Raw genomic sequence first — 21,669 nt, 5'->3', positions numbered from 1 at the left:
CATGCACTTGCTGCCGCTGCCAGTGTTTATCTGCATGGCAGCAGGGCATTTGGGCGTTGCCAGGAAGGCGTTTTTATGTAGATTCCTCCTCTTTCAGCACTGCATTGTGGTGCAAGCAAAAGAAGCAAATCCTGTCTGGCTTCCTCTCCGGCCTTTATTCACCTCCCGTGTAGCTGTGAGTGTGTGAGCCTGCAGGGCCCCATGGAATTGCCTAGAAGTAGGCTGAATCGCTGCAAGGGCTGAACAGCAGTATCGGGCAGGCTCGGGCAACGCGCGGCCCGTTCGGGTTATCGCTTCTCGGCCTTTTGGCTAAGATCAAGTGTAGTATCTGTTCTTATCAGTTTAATATCTGATACGTCCCCTATCTGGGGACCATATATTAAATGGATTTTTAGAACAGGGAGATGGAAATAGAGCTTGCTCTGTCCACTCCACGCATTGACCTGGTATTGCAGTATTTCCAGGACCGGTGCACCCTTTCCTTATGTGTTGACTAAAAGCAGATTCCAAAAGTGTTTTTTGTCTTTGCTATTGTTTCTGTCTTTCTGAAGGGATCTCCCCTTTTAATCCCATTATTTCAACACCTGTTGGACAATGCATGAGTGATAATGAGCTCATTGATTAAATGCAATTAATGAATAGATTGCCACCTCTTGTTGTGTGTCGTCTGTGTTTCTGTGTTTCCGGCATTTCACATTGGAACACCTCATTCACCTTCCTTGTCTTCTCTCCGCCCTCCCTTTTAGGTAAGTTAAAGAGCTGCACCTGAGCCAGCCACTGATTGATTGATTGATTGATTGATTGATTGATTGATTGATTGATTGATTGATGCAGCACAACAGTCAAATAGTGGAGTGGAGTAGGGGAACAGCAAACAGCCAATAAAGCAGCCCGCCCGCTCGCCTGCCCGCCACAATGGACCTACCTGTGTACACTAGATGGATGTGATGGAATGTACTGTCGTCCCTACATTTCAAGAAGAAGTAAGAATTGCAGTTGCAACAAAGCCTTGCTTGCCTACAAAGAGAGCAGCAATTTGGATTTGTTACTATGTTACCTAGAAGAATAACAAACTGTGCAAGGATGGAGGTTGTAGGAGCAAGGAGAAGTTGTCTGTAAAGTTGGTGGATGCCTATTTTCCATTTTGCAGTCCCTTGTCTCCCTCTTGTGGCCTCCTGGAGGCAACTAGCTGTGCAAAAAAAAGACAGCCTGGCGGCCGGCTGTTGCAGTGTTGCCCTCTCAGGCAACACTGAGTGACTGACTGAGCCTCACCGTCTTATATAAAGTTCAGACGGAACTTTGCACGTGTCATAGTGGAGCCCTCAGGATTCCAGAGCCAGCTTTCTGACATCATAATGGGGCCTCAGAGATAAAAGCCTGGGCCCAGGCAGTGTTGGTCAGTGCTGCTCAGCAGGCAGCACTGGACTGGACTGGATTACAGCTGATACAAGGTGTGAAGGAACAAGGGGTGGCTGTGGGCATGCACTTGCTGCCGCTGCCAGTGTTTATCTGCATGGCAGCAGGGCATTTGGGCGTTGCCAGGAAGGCGTTTTTATGTAGATTCCTCCTCTTTCAGCACTGCATTGTGGTGCAAGCAAAAGAAGCAAATCCTGTCTGGCTTCCTCTCCGGCCTTTATTCACCTCCCGTGTAGCTGTGAGTGTGTGAGCCTGCAGGGCCCCATGGAATTGCCTAGAAGTAGGCTGAATCGCTGCAAGGGCTGAACAGCAATATCGGGCAGGCTCGGGCAACGCGCGGCCCGTTCGGGTTATCGCTTCTCGGCCTTTTGGCTAAGATCAAGTGTAGTATCTGTTCTTATCAGTTTAATATCTGATACGTCCCCTATCTGGGGACCATATATTAAATGGATTTTTAGAACAGGGAGATGGAAATAGAGCTTGCTCTGTCCACTCCACGCATTGACCTGGTATTGCAGTATTTCCAGGACCGGTGCACCCTTTCCTTATGTGTTGACTAAAAGCAGATTCCAAAAGTGTTTTTTGTCTTTGCTATTGTTTCTGTCTTTCTGAAGGGATCTCCCCTTTTAATCCCATTATTTCAACACCTGTTGGACAATGCATGAGTGATAATGAGCTCATTGATTAAATGCAATTAATGAATAGATTGCCACCTCTTGTTGTGTGTCGTCTGTGTTTCTGTGTTTCCGGCATTTCACATTGGAACACCTCATTCACCTTCCTTGTCTTCTCTCCGCCCTCCCTTTTAGGTAAGTTAAAGAGCTGCACCTGAGCCAGCCACTGATTGATTGATTGATTGATTGATTGATTGATTGATTGATTGATTGATGCAGCACAACAGTCAAATAGTGGAGTGGAGTAGGGGAACAGCAAACAGCCAATAAAGCAGCCCGCCCGCTCGCCTGCCCGCCACAATGGACCTACCTGTGTACACTAGATGGATGTGATGGAATGTACTGTCATCCCTACATTTCAAGAAGAAGTAAGAATTGCAGTTGCAACAAAGCCTTGCTTGCCTACAAAGAGAGCAGCAATTTGGATTTGTTACTATGTTACCTAGAAGAATAACAAACTGTGCAAGGATGGAGGTTGTAGGAGCAAGGAGAAGTTGTCTGTAAAGTTGGTGGATGCCTATTTTCCATTTTGCAGTCCCTTGTCTCCCTCTTGTGGCCTCCTGGAGGCAACTAGCTGTGCAAAAAAAAGACAGCCTGGCGGCCGGCTGTTGCAGTGTTGCCCTCTCAGGCAACACTGAGTGACTGACTGAGCCTCATCGTCTTATATAAAGTTCAGACGGAACTTTGCACGTGTCATAGTGGAGCCCTCAGGATTCCAGAGCCAGCTTTCTGACATCATAATGGGGCCTCAGAGATAAAAGCCTGGGCCCAGGCAGTGTTGGTCAGTGCTGCTCAGCAGGCAGCACTGGACTGGACTGGATTACAGCTGATACAAGGTGTGAAGGAACAAGGGGTGGCTGTGGGCATGCACTTGCTGCCGCTGCCAGTGTTTATCTGCATGGCAGCAGGGCATTTGGGCGTTGCCAGGAAGGCGTTTTTATGTAGATTCCTCCTCTTTCAGCACTGCATTGTGGTGCAAGCAAAAGAAGCAAATCCTGTCTGGCTTCCTCTCCGGCCTTTATTCACCTCCCGTGTAGCTGTGAGTGTGTGAGCCTGCAGGGCCCCATGGAATTGCCTAGAAGTAGGCTGAATCGCTGCAAGGGCTGAACAGCAGTATCGGGCAGGCTCGGGCAACGCGCGGCCCGTTCGGGTTATCGCTTCTCGGCCTTTTGGCTAAGATCAAGTGTAGTATCTGTTCTTATCAGTTTAATATCTGATACGTCCCCTATCTGGGGACCATATATTAAATGGATTTTTAGAACAGGGAGATGGAAATAGAGCTTGCTCTGTCCACTCCACGCATTGACCTGGTATTGCAGTATTTCCAGGACCGGTGCACCCTTTCCTTATGTGTTGACTAAAAGCAGATTCCAAAAGTGTTTTTTGTCTTTGCTATTGTTTCTGTCTTTCTGAAGGGATCTCCCCTTTTAATCCCATTATTTCAACACCTGTTGGACAATGCATGAGTGATAATGAGCTCATTGATTAAATGCAATTAATGAATAGATTGCCACCTCTTGTTGTGTGTCGTCTGTGTTTCTGTGTTTCCGGCATTTCACATTGGAACACCTCATTCACCTTCCTTGTCTTCTCTCCGCCCTCCCTTTTAGGTAAGTTAAAGAGCTGCACCTGAGCCAGCCACTGATTGATTGATTGATTGATTGATTGATTGATTGATTGATTGATTGATTGATGCAGCACAACAGTCAAATAGTGGAGTGGAGTAGGGGAACAGCAAACAGCCAATAAAGCAGCCCGCCCGCTCGCCTGCCCGCCACAATGGACCTACCTGTGTACACTAGATGGATGTGATGGAATGTACTGTCGTCCCTACATTTCAAGAAGAAGTAAGAATTGCAGTTGCAACAAAGCCTTGCTTGCCTACAAAGAGAGCAGCAATTTGGATTTGTTACTATGTTACCTAGAAGAATAACAAACTGTGCAAGGATGGAGGTTGTAGGAGCAAGGAGAAGTTGTCTGTAAAGTTGGTGGATGCCTATTTTCCATTTTGCAGTCCCTTGTCTCCCTCTTGTGGCCTCCTGGAGGCAACTAGCTGTGCAAAAAAAAGACAGCCTGGCGGCCGGCTGTTGCAGTGTTGCCCTCTCAGGCAACACTGAGTGACTGACTGAGCCTCACCGTCTTATATAAAGTTCAGACGGAACTTTGCACGTGTCATAGTGGAGCCCTCAGGATTCCAGAGCCAGCTTTCTGACATCATAATGGGGCCTCAGAGATAAAAGCCTGGGCCCAGGCAGTGTTGGTCAGTGCTGCTCAGCAGGCAGCACTGGACTGGACTGGATTACAGCTGATACAAGGTGTGAAGGAACAAGGGGTGGCTGTGGGCATGCACTTGCTGCCGCTGCCAGTGTTTATCTGCATGGCAGCAGGGCATTTGGGCGTTGCCAGGAAGGCGTTTTTATGTAGATTCCTCCTCTTTCAGCACTGCATTGTGGTGCAAGCAAAAGAAGCAAATCCTGTCTGGCTTCCTCTCCGGCCTTTATTCACCTCCCGTGTAGCTGTGAGTGTGTGAGCCTGCAGGGCCCCATGGAATTGCCTAGAAGTAGGCTGAATCGCTGCAAGGGCTGAACAGCAGTATCGGGCAGGCTCGGGCAACGCGCGGCCCGTTCGGGTTATCGCTTCTCGGCCTTTTGGCTAAGATCAAGTGTAGTATCTGTTCTTATCAGTTTAATATCTGATACGTCCCCTATCTGGGGACCATATATTAAATGGATTTTTAGAACAGGGAGATGGAAATAGAGCTTGCTCTGTCCACTCCACGCATTGACCTGGTATTGCAGTATTTCCAGGACCGGTGCACCCTTTCCTTATGTGTTGACTAAAAGCAGATTCCAAAAGTGTTTTTTGTCTTTGCTATTGTTTCTGTCTTTCTGAAGGGATCTCCCCTTTTAATCCCATTATTTCAACACCTGTTGGACAATGCATGAGTGATAATGAGCTCATTGATTAAATGCAATTAATGAATAGATTGCCACCTCTTGTTGTGTGTCGTCTGTGTTTCTGTGTTTCCGGCATTTCACATTGGAACACCTCATTCACCTTCCTTGTCTTCTCTCCGCCCTCCCTTTTAGGTAAGTTAAAGAGCTGCACCTGAGCCAGCCACTGATTGATTGATTGATTGATTGATTGATTGATTGATTGATTGATTGATTGATTGATTGATTGATTGATGCAGCACAACAGTCAAATAGTGGAGTGGAGTAGGGGAACAGCAAACAGCCAATAAAGCAGCCCGCCCGCTCGCCTGCCCGCCACAATGGACCTACCTGTGTACACTAGATGGATGTGATGGAATGTACTGTCGTCCCTACATTTCAAGAAGAAGTAAGAATTGCAGTTGCAACAAAGCCTTGCTTGCCTACAAAGAGAGCAGCAATTTGGATTTGTTACTATGTTACCTAGAAGAATAACAAACTGTGCAAGGATGGAGGTTGTAGGAGCAAGGAGAAGTTGTCTGTAAAGTTGGTGGATGCCTATTTTCCATTTTGCAGTCCCTTGTCTCCCTCTTGTGGCCTCCTGGAGGCAACTAGCTGTGCAAAAAAAAAGACAGCCTGGCGGCCGGCTGTTGCAGTGTTGCCCTCTCAGGCAACACTGAGTGACTGACTGAGCCTCACCGTCTTATATAAAGTTCAGACGGAACTTTGCACGTGTCATAGTGGAGCCCTCAGGATTCCAGAGCCAGCTTTCTGACATCATAATGGGGCCTCAGAGATAAAAGCCTGGGCCCAGGCAGTGTTGGTCAGTGCTGCTCAGCAGGCAGCACTGGACTGGACTGGATTACAGCTGATACAAGGTGTGAAGGAACAAGGGGTGGCTGTGGGCATGCACTTGCTGCCGCTGCCAGTGTTTATCTGCATGGCAGCAGGGCATTTGGGCGTTGCCAGGAAGGCGTTTTTATGTAGATTCCTCCTCTTTCAGCACTGCATTGTGGTGCAAGCAAAAGAAGCAAATCCTGTCTGGCTTCCTCTCCGGCCTTTATTCACCTCCCGTGTAGCTGTGAGTGTGTGAGCCTGCAGGGCCCCATGGAATTGCCTAGAAGTAGGCTGAATCGCTGCAAGGGCTGAACAGCAGTATCGGGCAGGCTCGGGCAACGCGCGGCCCGTTCGGGTTATCGCTTCTCGGCCTTTTGGCTAAGATCAAGTGTAGTATCTGTTCTTATCAGTTTAATATCTGATACGTCCCCTATCTGGGGACCATATATTAAATGGATTTTTAGAACAGGGAGATGGAAATAGAGCTTGCTCTGTCCACTCCACGCATTGACCTGGTATTGCAGTATTTCCAGGACCGGTGCACCCTTTCCTTATGTGTTGACTAAAAGCAGATTCCAAAAGTGTTTTTTGTCTTTGCTATTGTTTCTGTCTTTCTGAAGGGATCTCCCCTTTTAATCCCATTATTTCAACACCTGTTGGACAATGCATGAGTGATAATGAGCTCATTGATTAAATGCAATTAATGAATAGATTGCCACCTCTTGTTGTGTGTCGTCTGTGTTTCTGTGTTTCCGGCATTTCACATTGGAACACCTCATTCACCTTCCTTGTCTTCTCTCCGCCCTCCCTTTTAGGTAAGTTAAAGAGCTGCACCTGAGCCAGCCACTGATTGATTGATTGATTGATTGATTGATTGATTGATGCAGCACAACAGTCAAATAGTGGAGTGGAGTAGGGGAACAGCAAACAGCCAATAAAGCAGCCCGCCCGCTCGCCTGCCCGCCACAATGGACCTACCTGTGTACACTAGATGGATGTGATGGAATGTACTGTCGTCCCTACATTTCAAGAAGAAGTAAGAATTGCAGTTGCAACAAAGCCTTGCTTGCCTACAAAGAGAGCAGCAATTTGGATTTGTTACTATGTTACCTAGAAGAATAACAAACTGTGCAAGGATGGAGGTTGTAGGAGCAAGGAGAAGTTGTCTGTAAAGTTGGTGGATGCCTATTTTCCATTTTGCAGTCCCTTGTCTCCCTCTTGTGGCCTCCTGGAGGCAACTAGCTGTGCAAAAAAAAGACAGCCTGGCGGCCGGCTGTTGCAGTGTTGCCCTCTCAGGCAACACTGAGTGACTGACTGAGCCTCACCGTCTTATATAAAGTTCAGACGGAACTTTACACGTGTCATAGTGGAGCCCTCAGGATTCCAGAGCCAGCTTTCTGACATCATAATGGGGCCTCAGAGATAAAAGCCTGGGCCCAGGCAGTGTTGGTCAGTGCTGCTCAGCAGGCAGCACTGGACTGGACTGGATTACAGCTGATACAAGGTGTGAAGGAACAAGGGGTGGCTGTGGGCATGCACTTGCTGCCGCTGCCAGTGTTTATCTGCATGGCAGCAGGGCATTTGGGCGTTGCCAGGAAGGCGTTTTTATGTAGATTCCTCCTCTTTCAGCACTGCATTGTGGTGCAAGCAAAAGAAGCAAATCCTGTCTGGCTTCCTCTCCGGCCTTTATTCACCTCCCGTGTAGCTGTGAGTGTGTGAGCCTGCAGGGCCCCATGGAATTGCCTAGAAGTAGGCTGAATCGCTGCAAGGGCTGAACAGCAGTATCGGGCAGGCTCGGGCAACGCGCGGCCCGTTCGGGTTATCGCTTCTCGGCCTTTTGGCTAAGATCAAGTGTAGTATCTGTTCTTATCAGTTTAATATCTGATACGTCCCCTATCTGGGGACCATATATTAAATGGATTTTTAGAACAGGGAGATGGAAATAGAGCTTGCTCTGTCCACTCCACGCATTGACCTGGTATTGCAGTATTTCCAGGACCGGTGCACCCTTTCCTTATGTGTTGACTAAAAGCAGATTCCAAAAGTGTTTTTTGTCTTTGCTATTGTTTCTGTCTTTCTGAAGGGATCTCCCCTTTTAATCCCATTATTTCAACACCTGTTGGACAATGCATGAGTGATAATGAGCTCATTGATTAAATGCAATTAATGAATAGATTGCCACCTCTTGTTGTGTGTCGTCTGTGTTTCTGTGTTTCCGGCATTTCACATTGGAACACCTCATTCACCTTCCTTGTCTTCTCTCCGCCCTCCCTTTTAGGTAAGTTAAAGAGCTGCACCTGAGCCAGCCACTGATTGATTGATTGATTGATTGATTGATTGATTGATTGATTGATTGATTGATTGATGCAGCACAACAGTCAAATAGTGGAGTGGAGTAGGGGAACAGCAAACAGCCAATAAAGCAGCCCGCCCACTCGCCTGCCCGCCACAATGGACCTACCTGTGTACACTAGATGGATGTGATGGAATGTACTGTCGTCCCTACATTTCAAGAAGAAGTAAGAATTGCAGTTGCAACAAAGCCTTGCTTGCCTACAAAGAGAGCAGCAATTTGGATTTGTTACTATGTTACCTAGAAGAATAACAAACTGTGCAAGGATGGAGGTTGTAGGAGCAAGGAGAAGTTGTCTGTAAAGTTGGTGGATGCCTATTTTCCATTTTGCAGTCCCTTGTCTCCCTCTTGTGGCCTCCTGGAGGCAACTAGCTGTGCAAAAAAAAGACAGCCTGGCGGCCGGCTGTTGCAGTGTTGCCCTCTCAGGCAACACTGAGTGACTGACTGAGCCTCACCGTCTTATATAAAGTTCAGACGGAACTTTGCACGTGTCATAGTGGAGCCCTCAGGATTCCAGAGCCAGCTTTCTGACATCATAATGGGGCCTCAGAGATAAAAGCCTGGGCCCAGGCAGTGTTGGTCAGTGCTGCTCAGCAGGCAGCACTGGACTGGACTGGATTACAGCTGATACAAGGTGTGAAGGAACAAGGGGTGGCTGTGGGCATGCACTTGCTGCCGCTGCCAGTGTTTATCTGCATGGCAGCAGGGCATTTGGGCGTTGCCAGGAAGGCGTTTTTATGTAGATTCCTCCTCTTTCAGCACTGCATTGTGGTGCAAGCAAAAGAAGCAAATCCTGTCTGGCTTCCTCTCCGGCCTTTATTCACCTCCCGTGTAGCTGTGAGTGTGTGAGCCTGCAGGGCCCCATGGAATTGCCTAGAAGTAGGCTGAATCGCTGCAAGGGCTGAACAGCAGTATCGGGCAGGCTCGGGCAACGCGCGGCCCGTTCGGGTTATCGCTTCTCGGCCTTTTGGCTAAGATCAAGTGTAGTATCTGTTCTTATCAGTTTAATATCTGATACGTCCCCTATCTGGGGACCATATATTAAATGGATTTTTAGAACAGGGAGATGGAAATAGAGCTTGCTCTGTCCACTCCACGCATTGACCTGGTATTGCAGTATTTCCAGGACCGGTGCACCCTTTCCTTATGTGTTGACTAAAAGCAGATTCCAAAAGTGTTTTTTGTCTTTGCTATTGTTTCTGTCTTTCTGAAGGGATCTCCCCTTTTAATCCCATTATTTCAACACCTGTTGGACAATGCATGAGTGATAATGAGCTCATTGATTAAATGCAATTAATGAATAGATTGCCACCTCTTGTTGTGTGTCGTCTGTGTTTCTGTGTTTCCGGCATTTCACATTGGAACACCTCATTCACCTTCCTTGTCTTCTCTCCGCCCTCCCTTTTAGGTAAGTTAAAGAGCTGCACCTGAGCCAGCCACTGATTGATTGATTGATTGATTGATTGATTGATTGATTGATTGATTGATTGATTGATGCAGCACAACAGTCAAATAGTGGAGTGGAGTAGGGGAACAGCAAACAGCCAATAAAGCAGCCCGCCCGCTCGCCTGCCCGCCACAATGGACCTACCTGTGTACACTAGATGGATGTGATGGAATGTACTGTCGTCCCTACATTTCAAGAATAAGTAAGAATTGCAGTTGCAACAAAGCCTTGCTTGCCTACAAAGAGAGCAGCAATTTGGATTTGTTACTATGTTACCTAGAAGAATAACAAACTGTGCAAGGATGGAGGTTGTAGGAGCAAGGAGAAGTTGTCTGTAAAGTTGGTGGATGCCTATTTTCCATTTTGCAGTCCCTTGTCTCCCTCTTGTGGCCTCCTGGAGGCAACTAGCTGTGCAAAAAAAAGACAGCCTGGCGGCCGGCTGTTGCAGTGTTGCCCTCTCAGGCAACACTGAGTGACTGACTGAGCCTCACCGTCTTATATAAAGTTCAGACGGAACTTTGCACGTGTCATAGTGGAGCCCTCAGGATTCCAGAGCCAGCTTTCTGACATCATAATGGGGCCTCAGAGATAAAAGCCTGGGCCCAGGCAGTGTTGGTCAGTGCTGCTCAGCAGGCAGCACTGGACTGGACTGGATTACAGCTGATACAAGGTGTGAAGGAACAAGGGGTGGCTGTGGGCATGCACTTGCTGCCGCTGCCAGTGTTTATCTGCATGGCAGCAGGGCATTTGGGCGTTGCCAGGAAGGCGTTTTTATGTAGATTCCTCCTCTTTCAGCACTGCATTGTGGTGCAAGCAAAAGAAGCAAATCCTGTCTGGCTTCCTCTCCGGCCTTTATTCACCTCCCGTGTAGCTGTGAGTGTGTGAGCCTGCAGGGCCCCATGGAATTGCCTAGAAGTAGGCTGAATCGCTGCAAGGGCTGAACAGCAGTATCGGGCAGGCTCGGGCAACGCGCGGCCCGTTCGGGTTATCGCTTCTCGGCCTTTTGGCTAAGATCAAGTGTAGTATCTGTTCTTATCAGTTTAATATCTGATACGTCCCCTATCTGGGGACCATATATTAAATGGATTTTTAGAACAGGGAGATGGAAATAGAGCTTGCTCTGTCCACTCCACGCATTGACCTGGTATTGCAGTATTTCCAGGACCGGTGCACCCTTTCCTTATGTGTTGACTAAAAGCAGATTCCAAAAGTGTTTTTTGTCTTTGCTATTGTTTCTGTCTTTCTGAAGGGATCTCCCCTTTTAATCCCATTATTTCAACACCTGTTGGACAATGCATGAGTGATAATGAGCTCATTGATTAAATGCAATTAATGAATAGATTGCCACCTCTTGTTGTGTGTCGTCTGTGTTTCTGTGTTTCCGGCATTTCACATTGGAACACCTCATTCACCTTCCTTGTCTTCTCTCCGCCCTCCCTTTTAGGTAAGTTAAAGAGCTGCACCTGAGCCAGCCACTGATTGATTGATTGATTGATTGATTGATTGATTGATTGATTGATTGATGCAGCACAACAGTCAAATAGTGGAGTGGAGTAGGGGAACAGCAAACAGCCAATAAAGCAGCCCGCCCGCTCGCCTGCCCGCCACAATGGACCTACCTGTGTACACTAGATGGATGTGATGGAATGTACTGTCGTCCCTACATTTCAAGAAGAAGTAAGAATTGCAGTTGCAACAAAGCCTTGCTTGCCTACAAAGAGAGCAGCAATTTGGATTTGTTACTATGTTACCTAGAAGAATAACAAACTGTGCAAGGATGGAGGTTGTAGGAGCAAGGAGAAGTTGTCTGTAAAGTTGGTGGATGCCTATTTTCCATTTTGCAGTCCCTTGTCTCCCTCTTGTGGCCTCCTGGAGGCAACTAGCTGTGCAAAAAAAAGACAGCCTGGCGGCCGGCTGTTGCAGTGTTGCCCTCTCAGGCAACACTGAGTGACTGACTGAGCCTCACCGTCTTATATAAAGTTCAGACGGAACTTTGCACGTGTCATAGTGGAGCCCTCAGGATTCCAGAGCCAGCTTTCTGACATCATAATGGGGCCTCAGAGATAAAAGCCTGGGCCCAGGCAGTGTTGGTCAGTGCTGCTCAGCAGGCAGCACTGGACTGGACTGGATTACAGCTGATACAAGGTGTGAAGGAACAAGGGGTGGCTGTGGGCATGCACTTGCTGCCGCTGCCAGTGTTTATCTGCATGGCAGCAGGGCATTTGGGCGTTGCCAGGAAGGCGTTTTTATGTAGATTCCTCCTCTTTCAGCACTGCATTGTGGTGCAAGCAAAAGAAGCAAATCCTGTCTGGCTTCCTCTCCGGCCTTTATTCACCTCCCGTGTAGCTGTGAGTGTGTGAGCCTGCAGGGCCCCATGGAATTGCCTAGAAGTAGGCTGAATCGCTGCAAGGGCTGAACAGCAGTATCGGGCAGGCTCGGGCAACGCGCGGCCCGTTCGGGTTATCGCTTCTCGGCCTTTTGGCTAAGATCAAGTGTAGTATCTGTTCTTATCAGTTTAATATCTGATACGTCCCCTATCTGGGGACCATATATTAAATGGATTTTTAGAACAGGGAGATGGAAATAGAGCTTGCTCTGTCCACTCCACGCATTGACCTGGTATTGCAGTATTTCCAGGACCGGTGCACCCTTTCCTTATGTGTTGACTAAAAGCAGATTCCAAAAGTGTTTTTTGTCTTTGCTATTGTTTCTGTCTTTCTGAAGGGATCTCCCCTTTTAATCCCATTATTTCAACACCTGTTGGACAATGCATGAGTGATAATGAGCTCATTGATTAAATGCAATTAATGAATAGATTGCCACCTCTTGTTGTGTGTCGTCTGTGTTTCTGTGTTTCCGGCATTTCACATTGGAACACCTCATTCACCTTCCTTGTCTTCTCTCCGCCCTCCCTTTTAGGTAAGTTAAAGAGCTGCACCTGAGCCAGCCACTGATTGATTGATTGATTGATTGATTGATTGATTGATTGATTGATTGATTGATTGATGCAGCACAACAGTCAAATAGTGGAGTGGAGTAGGGGAACAGCAAACAGCCAATAAAGCAGCCCGCCCGCTCGCCTGCCCGCCACAATGGACCTACCTGTGTACACTAGATGGATGTGATGGAATGTACTGTCGTCCCTACATTTCAAGAAGAAGTAAGAATTGCAGTTGCAACAAAGCCTTGCTTGCCTACAAAGAGAGCAGCAATTTGGATTTGTTACTATGTTACCTAGAAGAATAACAAACTGTGCAAGGATGGAGGTTGTAGGAGCAAGGAGAAGTTGTCTGTAAAGTTGGTGGATACCTATTTTCCATTTTGCAATCCCTTGTCTCCCTCTTGTGGCCTCCTGGAGGCAACTAGCTGTGCAAAAAAAAGACAGCCTGGCGGCCGGCTGTTGCAGTGTTGCCCTCTCAGGCAACACTGAGTGACTGACTGAGCCTCACCATCTTATATAAAGTTCAGACGGAACTTTGCACGTGTCATAGTGGAGCCCTCAGGATTCCAGAGCCAGCTTTCTGACATCATAATGGGGCCTCAGAGATAAAAGCCTGGGCCCAGGCAGTGTTGGTCAGTGCTGCTCAGCAGGCAGCACTGGACTGGACTGGATTACAGCTGATACAAGGTGTGAAGGAACAAGGGGTGGCTGTGGGCATGCACTTGCTGCCGCTGCCAGTGTTTATCTGCATGGCAGCAGGGCATTTGGGCGTTGCCAGGAAGGCGTTTTTATGTAGATTCCTCCTCTTTCAGCACTGCATTGTGGTGCAAGCAAAAGAAGCAAATCCTGTCTGGCTTCCTCTCCGGCCTTTATTCACCTCCCGTGTAGCTGTGAGTGTGTGAGCCTGCAGGGCCCCATGGAATTGCCTAGAAGTAGGCTGAATCGCTGCAAGGGCTGAACAGCAGTATCGGGCAGGCTCGGGCAACGCGCGGCCCGTTCGGGTTATCGCTTCTCGGCCTTTTGGCTAAGATCAAGTGTAGTATCTGTTCTTATCAGTTTAATATCTGATACGTCCCCTATCTGGGGACCATATATTAAATGGATTTTTAGAACAGGGAGATGGAAATAGAGCTTGCTCTGTCCACTCCACGCATTGACCTGGTATTGCAGTATTTCCAGGACCGGTGCACCCTTTCCTTATGTGTTGACTAAAAGCAGATTCCAAAAGTGTTTTTTGTCTTTGCTATTGTTTCTGTCTTTCTGAAGGGATCTCCCCTTTTAATCCCATTATTTCAACACCTGTTGGACAATGCATGAGTGATAATGAGCTCATTGATTAAATGCAATTAATGAATAGATTGCCACCTCTTGTTGTGTGTCGTCTGTGTTTCTGTGTTTCCGGCATTTCACATTGGAACACCTCATTCACCTTCCTTGTCTTCTCTCCGCCCTCCCTTTTAGGTAAGTTAAAGAGCTGCACCTGAGCCAGCCACTGATTGATTGATTGATTGATTGATTGATTGATTGATTGATTGATTGATTGATTGATTGATTGATTGATGCAGCACAACAGTCAAATAGTGGAGTGGAGTAGGGGAACAGCAAACAGCCAATAAAGCAGCCCGCCCGCTCGCCTGCCCGCCACAATGGACCTACCTGTGTACACTAGATGGATGTGATGGAATGTACTGTCGTCCCTACATTTCAAGAAGAAGTAAGAATTGCAGTTGCAACAAAGCCTTGCTTGCCTACAAAGAGAGCAGCAATTTGGATTTGTTACTATGTTACCTAGAAGAATAACAAACTGTGCAAGGATGGAGGTTGTAGGAGCAAGGAGAAGTTGTCTGTAAAGTTGGTGGATGCCTATTTTCCATTTTGCAGTCCCTTGTCTCCCTCTTGTGGCCTCCTGGAGGCAACTAGCTGTGCAAAAAAAAGACAGCCTGGCGGCCGGCTGTTGCAGTGTTGCCCTCTCAGGCAACACTGAGTGACTGACTGAGCCTCACCGTCTTATATAAAGTTCAGATGGAACTTTGCACGTGTCATAGTGGAGCCCTCAGGATTCCAGAGCCAGCTTTCTGACATCATAATGGGGCCTCAGAGATAAAAGCCTGGGCCCAGGCAGTGTTGGTCAGTGCTGCTCAGCAGGCAGCACTGGACTGGACTGGATTACAGCTGATACAAGGTGTGAAGGAACAAGGGGTGGCTGTGGGCATGCACTTGCTGCCGCTGCCAGTGTTTATCTGCATGGCAGCAGGGCATTTGGGCGTTGCCAGGAAGGCGTTTTTATGTAGATTCCTCCTCTTTCAGCACTGCATTGTGGTGCAAGCAAAAGAAGCAAATCCTGTCTGGCTTCCTCTCCGGCCTTTATTCACCTCCCGTGTAGCTGTGAGTGTGTGAGCCTGCAGGGCCCCATGGAATTGCCTAGAAGTAGGCTGAATCGCTGCAAGGGCTGAACAGCAGTATCGGGCAGGCTCGGGCAACGCGCGGCCCGTTCGGGTTATCGCTTCTCGGCCTTTTGGCTAAGATCAAGTGTAGTATCTGTTCTTATCAGTTTAATATCTGATACGTCCCCTATCTGGGGACCATATATTAAATGGATTTTTAGAACAGGGAGATGGAAATAGAGCTTGCTCTGTCCACTCCACGCATTGACCTGGTATTGCAGTATTTCCAGGACCGGTGCACCCTTTCCTTATGTGTTGACTAAAAGCAGATTCCAAAAGTGTTTTTTGTCTTTGCTATTGTTTCTGTCTTTCTGAAGGGATCTCCCCTTTTAATCCCATTATTTCAACACCTGTTGGACAATGCATGAGTGATAATGAGCTCATTGATTAAATGCAATTAATGAATAGATTGCCACCTCTTGTTGTGTGTCGTCTGTGTTTCTGTGTTTCCGGCATTTCACATTGGAACACCTCATTCACCTTCCTTGTCTTCTCTCCGCCCTCCCTTTTAGGTAAGTTAAAGAGCTGCACCTGAGCCAGCCACTGATTGATTGATTGATTGATTGATTGATGCAGCACAACAGTCAAATAGTGGAGTGGAGTAGGGGAACAGCAAACAGCCAATAAAGCAGCCCGCCCGCTCGCCTGCCCGCCACAATGGACCAACCTGTGTACACTAGATGGATGTGATGGAATGTACTGTCGTCCCTACATTTCAAGAAGAAGTAAGAATTGCAGTTGCAGCAAAGCCTTGCTTGCCTACAAAGAGAGCAGCAATTTGGATTTGTTACTATGTTACCTAGAAGAATAACAAACTGTGCAAGGATGGAGGTTGTAGGAGCAAGGAGAAGTTGTCTGTAAAGTTGGTGGATGCCTATTTTCCATTTTGCAGTCCCTTGTCTCCCTCTTGTGGCCTCCTGGAGGCAACTAGCTGTGCAAAAAAAAGACAGCCTGGCGGCCGGCTGTTGCAGTGTTGCCCTCTCAGGCAACACTGAGTGACTGACTGAGCCTCACCGTCTTATATAAAGTTCAGACGGAACTTTGCACGTGTCATAGTGGAGCCCTCAGGATTCCAGAGCCAGCTTTCTGACATCATAATGGGGCCTCAGAGATAAAAGCCTGGGCCCAGGCAGTGTTGGTCAGTGCTGCTCAGCAGGCAGCACTGGACTGGACTGGATTACAGCTGATACAAGGTGTGAAGGAACAAGGGGTGGCTGTGGGCATGCACTTGCTGCCGCTGCCAGTGTTTATCTGCATGGCAGCAGGGCATTTGGGCGTTGCCAGGAAGGCGTTTTTATGTAGATTCCTCCTCTTTCAGCACTGCATTGTGGTGCAAGCAAAAGAAGCAAATCCTGTCTGGCTTCCTCTCCGGCCTTTATTCACCTCCCGTGTAGCTGTGAGTGTGTGAGCCTGCAGGGCCCCATGGAATTGCCTAGAAGTAGGCTGAATCGCTGCAAGGGCTGAACAGCAGTATCGGGCAGGCTCGGGCAACGCGCGGCCCGTTCGGGTTATCGCTTCTCGGCCTTTTGGCTAAGATCAAGTGTAGTATCTGTTCTTATCAGTTTAATATCTGATACGTCCCCTATCTGGGGACCATATATTAAATGGATTTTTAGAACAGGGAGATGGAAATAGAGCTTGCTCTGTCCACTCCACGCATTGACCTGGTATTGCAGTATTTCCAGGACCGGTGCACCCTTTCCTTATGTGTTGACTAAAAGCAGATTCCAAAAGTGTTTTTTGTCTTTGCTATTGTTTCTGTCTTTCTGAAGGGATCTCCCCTTTTAATCCCATTATTTCAACACCTGTTGGACAATGCATGAGTGATAATGAGCTCATTGATTAAATGCAATTAATGAATAGATTGCCACCTCTTGTTGTGTGTCGTCTGTGTTTCTGTGTTTCCGGCATTTCACATTGGAACACCTCATTCACCTTCCTTGTCTTCTCTCCGCCCTCCCTTTTAGGTAAGTTAAAGAGCTGCACCTGAGCCAGCCACTGATTGATTGATTGATTGATTGATTGATTGATTGATTGATGCAGCACAACAGTCAAATAGTGGAGTGGAGTAGGGGAACAGCAAACAGCCAATAAAGCAGCCCGCCCGCTCGCCTGCCCGCCACAATGGACCTACCTGTGTACACTAGATGGATGTGATGGAATGTACTGTCGTCCCTACATTTCAAGAAGAAGTAAGAATTGCAGTTGCAACAAAGCCTTGCTTGCCTACAAAGAGAGCAGCAATTTGGATTTGTTACTATGTTACCTAGAAGAATAACAAACTGTGCAAGGATGGAGGTTGTAGGAGCAAGGAGAAGTTGTCTGTAAAGTTGGTGGATGCCTATTTTCCATTTTGCAGTCCCTTGTCTCCCTCTTGTGGCCTCCTGGAGGCAACTAGCTGTGCAAAAAAAAGACAGCCTGGCGGCCGGCTGTTGCAGTGTTGCCCTCTCAGGCAACACTGAGTGACTGACTGAGCCTCACCGTCTTATATAAAGTTCAGACGGAACTTTGCACGTGTCATAGTGGAGCCCTCAGGATTCCAGAGCCAGCTTTCTGACATCATAATGGGGCCTCAGAGATAAAAGCCTGGGCCCAGGCAGTGTTGGTCAGTGCTGCTCAGCAGGCAGCACTGGACTGGACTGGATTACAGCTGATACAAGGTGTGAAGGAACAAGGGGTGGCTGTGGGCATGCACTTGCTGCCGCTGCCAGTGTTTATCTGCATGGCAGCAGGGCATTTGGGCGTTGCCAGGAAGGCGTTTTTATGTAGATTCCTCCTCTTTCAGCACTGCATTGTGGTGCAAGCAAAAGAAGCAAATCCTGTCTGGCTTCCTCTCCGGCCTTTATTCACCTCCCGTGTAGCTGTGAGTGTGTGAGCCTGCAGGGCCCCATGGAATTGCCTAGAAGTAGGCTGAATCGCTGCAAGGGCTGAACAGCAATATCGGGCAGGCTCGGGCAACGCGCGGCCCGTTCGGGTTATCGCTTCTCGGCCTTTTGGCTAAGATCAAGTGTAGTATCTGTTCTTATCAGTTTAATATCTGATACGTCCCCTATCTGGGGACCATATATTAAATGGATTTTTAGAACAGGGAGATGGAAATAGAGCTTGCTCTGTCCACTCCACGCATTGACCTGGTATTGCAGTATTTCCAGGACCGGTGCACCCTTTCCTTATGTGTTGACTAAAAGCAGATTCCAAAAGTGTTTTTTGTCTTTGCTATTGTTTCTGTCTTTCTGAAGGGATCTCCCCTTTTAATCCCATTATTTCAACACCTGTTGGACAATGCATGAGTGATAATGAGCTCATTGATTAAATGCAATTAATGAATAGATTGCCACCTCTTGTTGTGTGTCGTCTGTGTTTCTGTGTTTCCGGCATTTCACATTGGAACACCTCATTCACCTTCCTTGTCTTCTCTCCGCCCTCCCTTTTAGGTAAGTTAAAGAGCTGCACCTGAGCCAGCCACTGATTGATTGATTGATTGATTGATTGATTGATTGATTGATTGATTGATTGATTGATTGATTGATTGATTGATGCAGCACAACAGTCAAATAGTGGAGTGGAGTAGGGGAACAGCAAACAGCCAATAAAGCAGCCCGCCCGCTCGCCTGCCCGCCACAATGGACCTACCTGTGTACACTAGATGGATGTGATGGAATGTACTGTCGTCCCTACATTTCAAGAAGAAGTAAGAATTGCAGTTGCAACAAAGCCTTGCTTGCCTACAAAGAGAGCAGCAATTTGGATTTGTTACTATGTTACCTAGAAGAATAACAAACTGTGCAAGGATGGAGGTTGTAGGAGCAAGGAGAAGTTGTCTGTAAAGTTGGTGGATGCCTATTTTCCATTTTGCAGTCCCTTGTCTCCCTCTTGTGGCCTCCTGGAGGCAACTAGCTGTGCAAAAAAAAGACAGCCTGGCGGCCGGCTGTTGCAGTGTTGCCCTCTCAGGCAACACTGAGTGACTGACTGAGCCTCACCGTCTTATATAAAGTTCAGACGGAACTTTGCACGTGTTATAGTGGAGCCCTCAGGATTCCAGAGCCAGCTTTCTGACATCATAATGGGGCCTCAGAGATAAAAGCCTGGGCCCAGGCAGTGTTGGTCAGTGCTGCTCAGCAGGCAGCACTGGACTGGACTGGATTACAGCTGATACAAGGTGTGAAGGAACAAGGGGTGGCTGTGGGCATGCACTTGCTGCCGCTGCCAGTGTTTATCTGCATGGCAGCAGGACATTTGGGCGTTGCCAGGAAGGCGTTTTTATGTAGATTCCTCCTCTTTCAGCACTGCATTGTGGTGCAAGCAAAAGAAGCAAATCCTGTCTGGCTTCCTCTCCGGCCTTTATTCACCTCCCGTGTAGCTGTGAGTGTGTGAGCCTGCAGGGCCCCATGGAATTGCCTAGAAGTAGGCTGAATCGCTGCAAGGGCTGAACAGCAGTATCGGGCAGGCTCGGGCAACGCGCGGCCCGTTCGGGTTATCGCTTCTCGGCCTTTTGGCTAAGATCAAGTGTAGTATCTGTTCTTATCAGTTTAATATCTGATACGTCCCCTATCTGGGGACCATATATTAAATGGATTTTTAGAACAGGGAGATGGAAATAGAGCTTGCTCTGTCCACTCCACGCATTGACCTGGTATTGCAGTATTTCCAGGACCGGTGCACCCTTTCCTTATGTGTTGACTAAAAGCAGATTCCAAAAGTGTTTTTTGTCTTTGCTATTGTTTCTGTCTTTCTGAAGGGATCTCCCCTTTTAATCCCATTATTTCAACACCTGTTGGACAATGCATGAGTGATAATGAGCTCATTGATTAAATGCAATTAATGAATAGATTGCCACCTCTTGTTGTGTGTCGTCTGTGTTTCTGTGTTTCCGGCATTTCACATTGGAACACCTCATTCACCTTCCTTGTCTTCTCTCCGCCCTCCCTTTTAGGTAAGTTAAAGAGCTGCACCTGAGCCAGCCACTGATTGATTGATTGATTGATTGATTGATTGATTGATTGATTGATTGATTGATGCAGCACAACAGTCAAATAGTGGAGTGGAGTAGGGGAACAGCAAACAGCCAATAAAGCAGCCCGCCCGCTCGCCTGCCCGCCACAATGGACCTACCTGTGTACACTAGATGGATGTGATGGAATGTACTGTCGTCCCTACATTTCAAGAAGAAGTAAGAATTGCAGTTGCAACAAAGCCTTGCTTGCCTACAAAGAGAGCAGCAATTTGGATTTGTTACTATGTTACCTAGAAGAATAACAAACTGTGCAAGGATGGAGGTTGTAGGAGCAAGGAGAAGTTGTCTGTAAAGTTGGTGGATGCCTATTTTCCATTTTGCAGTCCCTTGTCTCCCTCTTGTGGCCTCCTGGAGGCAACTAGCTGTGCAAAAAAAAGACAGCCTGGCGGCCGGCTGTTGCAGTGTTGCCCTCTCAGGCAACACTGAGTGACTGACTGAGCCTCACCGTCTTATATAAAGTTCAGACGGAACTTTGCACGTGTCATAGTGGAGCCCTCAGGATTCCAGAGCCAGCTTTCTGACATCATAATGGGGCCTCAGAGATAAAAGCCTGGGCCCAGGCAGTGTTGGTCAGTGCTGCTCAGCAGGCAGCACTGGACTGGACTGGATTACAGCTGATACAAGGTGTGAAGGAACAAGGGGTGGCTGTGGGCATGCACTTGCTGCCGCTGCCAGTGTTTATCTGCATGGCAGCAGGGCATTTGGGCGTTGCCAGGAAGGCGTTTTTATGTAGATTCCTCCTCTTTCAGCACTGCATTGTGGTGCAAGCAAAAGAAGCAAATCCTGTCTGGCTTCCTCTCCGGCCTTTATTCACCTCCCGTGTAGCTGTGAGTGTGTGAGCCTGCAGGGCCCCATGGAATTGCGTAGAAGTAGGCTGAATCGCTGCAAGGGCTGAACAGCAGTATCGGGCAGGCTCGGGCAACGCGCGGCCCGTTCGGGTTATCGCTTCTCGGCCTTTTGGCTAAGATCAAGTGTAGTATCTGTTCTTATCAGTTTAATATCTGATACGTCCCCTATCTGGGGACCATATATTAAATGGATTTTTAGAACAGGGAGATGGAAATAGAGCTTGCTCTGTCCACTCCACGCATTGACCTGGTATTGCAGTATTTCCAGGACCGGTGCACCCTTTCCTTATGTGTTGACTAAAAGCAGATTCCAAAAGTGTTTTTTGTCTTTGCTATTGTTTCTGTCTTTCTGAAGGGATCTCCCCTTTTAATCCCATTATTTCAACACCTGTTGGACAATGCATGAGTGATAATGAGCTCATTGATTAAATGCAATTAATGAATAGATTGCCACCTCTTGTTGTGTGTCGTCTGTGTTTCTGTGTTTCCGGCATTTCACATTGGAACACCTCATTCACCTTCCTTGTCTTCTCTCCGCCCTCCCTTTTAGGTAAGTTAAAGAGCTGCACCTGAGCCAGCCACTGATTGATTGATTGATTGATTGATTGATTGATTGATTGATGCAGCACAACAGTCAAATAGTGGAGTGGAGTAGGGGAACAGCAAACAGCCAATAAAGCAGCCCGCCCGCTCGCCTGCCCGCCACAATGGACCTACCTGTGTACACTAGATGGATGTGATGGAATGTACTGTCGTCCCTAC

At 47.7% G+C, this 21,669-nt stretch overlaps 15 non-coding genes across 15 annotated transcripts; all 15 read left to right on the top strand.

Moving 5' to 3' along the window:
- Nucleotides 1–289: 289 nt before the first annotated feature.
- On the top strand, nt 290–480 carry LOC142690839 (U2 spliceosomal RNA). Its single transcript, XR_012859521.1, has one exon. It is a non-coding gene; the product is annotated as a U2 spliceosomal RNA (small nuclear RNA).
- Nucleotides 481–1,768: 1,288 nt separating this feature from the next.
- Nucleotides 1,769–1,959, top strand: LOC142690838 (U2 spliceosomal RNA). The gene has a single exon (XR_012859520.1). It is a non-coding gene; the product is annotated as a U2 spliceosomal RNA (small nuclear RNA).
- Nucleotides 1,960–3,243: 1,284 nt separating this feature from the next.
- LOC142690837 (U2 spliceosomal RNA) lies at nt 3,244–3,434 on the top strand. Its single transcript, XR_012859519.1, has one exon. It is a non-coding gene; the product is annotated as a U2 spliceosomal RNA (small nuclear RNA).
- Nucleotides 3,435–4,722: 1,288 nt separating this feature from the next.
- On the top strand, nt 4,723–4,913 carry LOC142690836 (U2 spliceosomal RNA). The gene has a single exon (XR_012859518.1). It is a non-coding gene; the product is annotated as a U2 spliceosomal RNA (small nuclear RNA).
- A 1,305-nt stretch (nt 4,914–6,218) lies between these two features.
- LOC142690835 (U2 spliceosomal RNA) lies at nt 6,219–6,409 on the top strand. Its single transcript, XR_012859517.1, has one exon. It is a non-coding gene; the product is annotated as a U2 spliceosomal RNA (small nuclear RNA).
- A 1,272-nt stretch (nt 6,410–7,681) lies between these two features.
- Nucleotides 7,682–7,872, top strand: LOC142690834 (U2 spliceosomal RNA). The gene has a single exon (XR_012859516.1). It is a non-coding gene; the product is annotated as a U2 spliceosomal RNA (small nuclear RNA).
- A 1,292-nt stretch (nt 7,873–9,164) lies between these two features.
- Nucleotides 9,165–9,355, top strand: LOC142690833 (U2 spliceosomal RNA). Its single transcript, XR_012859515.1, has one exon. It is a non-coding gene; the product is annotated as a U2 spliceosomal RNA (small nuclear RNA).
- Nucleotides 9,356–10,647: 1,292 nt separating this feature from the next.
- LOC142690832 (U2 spliceosomal RNA) lies at nt 10,648–10,838 on the top strand. The gene has a single exon (XR_012859514.1). It is a non-coding gene; the product is annotated as a U2 spliceosomal RNA (small nuclear RNA).
- Nucleotides 10,839–12,122: 1,284 nt separating this feature from the next.
- Nucleotides 12,123–12,313, top strand: LOC142690829 (U2 spliceosomal RNA). The gene has a single exon (XR_012859512.1). It is a non-coding gene; the product is annotated as a U2 spliceosomal RNA (small nuclear RNA).
- Nucleotides 12,314–13,605: 1,292 nt separating this feature from the next.
- LOC142690828 (U2 spliceosomal RNA) lies at nt 13,606–13,796 on the top strand. Its single transcript, XR_012859511.1, has one exon. It is a non-coding gene; the product is annotated as a U2 spliceosomal RNA (small nuclear RNA).
- A 1,304-nt stretch (nt 13,797–15,100) lies between these two features.
- Nucleotides 15,101–15,291, top strand: LOC142690827 (U2 spliceosomal RNA). Its single transcript, XR_012859510.1, has one exon. It is a non-coding gene; the product is annotated as a U2 spliceosomal RNA (small nuclear RNA).
- Nucleotides 15,292–16,555: 1,264 nt separating this feature from the next.
- LOC142690826 (U2 spliceosomal RNA) lies at nt 16,556–16,746 on the top strand. The gene has a single exon (XR_012859509.1). It is a non-coding gene; the product is annotated as a U2 spliceosomal RNA (small nuclear RNA).
- Nucleotides 16,747–18,022: 1,276 nt separating this feature from the next.
- LOC142690825 (U2 spliceosomal RNA) lies at nt 18,023–18,213 on the top strand. The gene has a single exon (XR_012859508.1). It is a non-coding gene; the product is annotated as a U2 spliceosomal RNA (small nuclear RNA).
- Nucleotides 18,214–19,521: 1,308 nt separating this feature from the next.
- Nucleotides 19,522–19,712, top strand: LOC142690823 (U2 spliceosomal RNA). The gene has a single exon (XR_012859506.1). It is a non-coding gene; the product is annotated as a U2 spliceosomal RNA (small nuclear RNA).
- Nucleotides 19,713–21,000: 1,288 nt separating this feature from the next.
- On the top strand, nt 21,001–21,191 carry LOC142690822 (U2 spliceosomal RNA). The gene has a single exon (XR_012859505.1). It is a non-coding gene; the product is annotated as a U2 spliceosomal RNA (small nuclear RNA).
- The last annotated feature ends 478 nt before the right edge of the window (nt 21,192–21,669 follow it).

This window comes from Rhinoderma darwinii (genome assembly GCF_050947455.1).
Source record: "Rhinoderma darwinii isolate aRhiDar2 chromosome 5 unlocalized genomic scaffold, aRhiDar2.hap1 SUPER_5_unloc_35, whole genome shotgun sequence".
Lineage (NCBI taxonomy): Eukaryota > Metazoa > Chordata > Amphibia > Anura > Rhinodermatidae > Rhinoderma > Rhinoderma darwinii.
The sequence above is the reverse complement of the archived record's forward strand: the minus strand, read 5'-3'. Positions and strand labels throughout refer to the sequence as shown.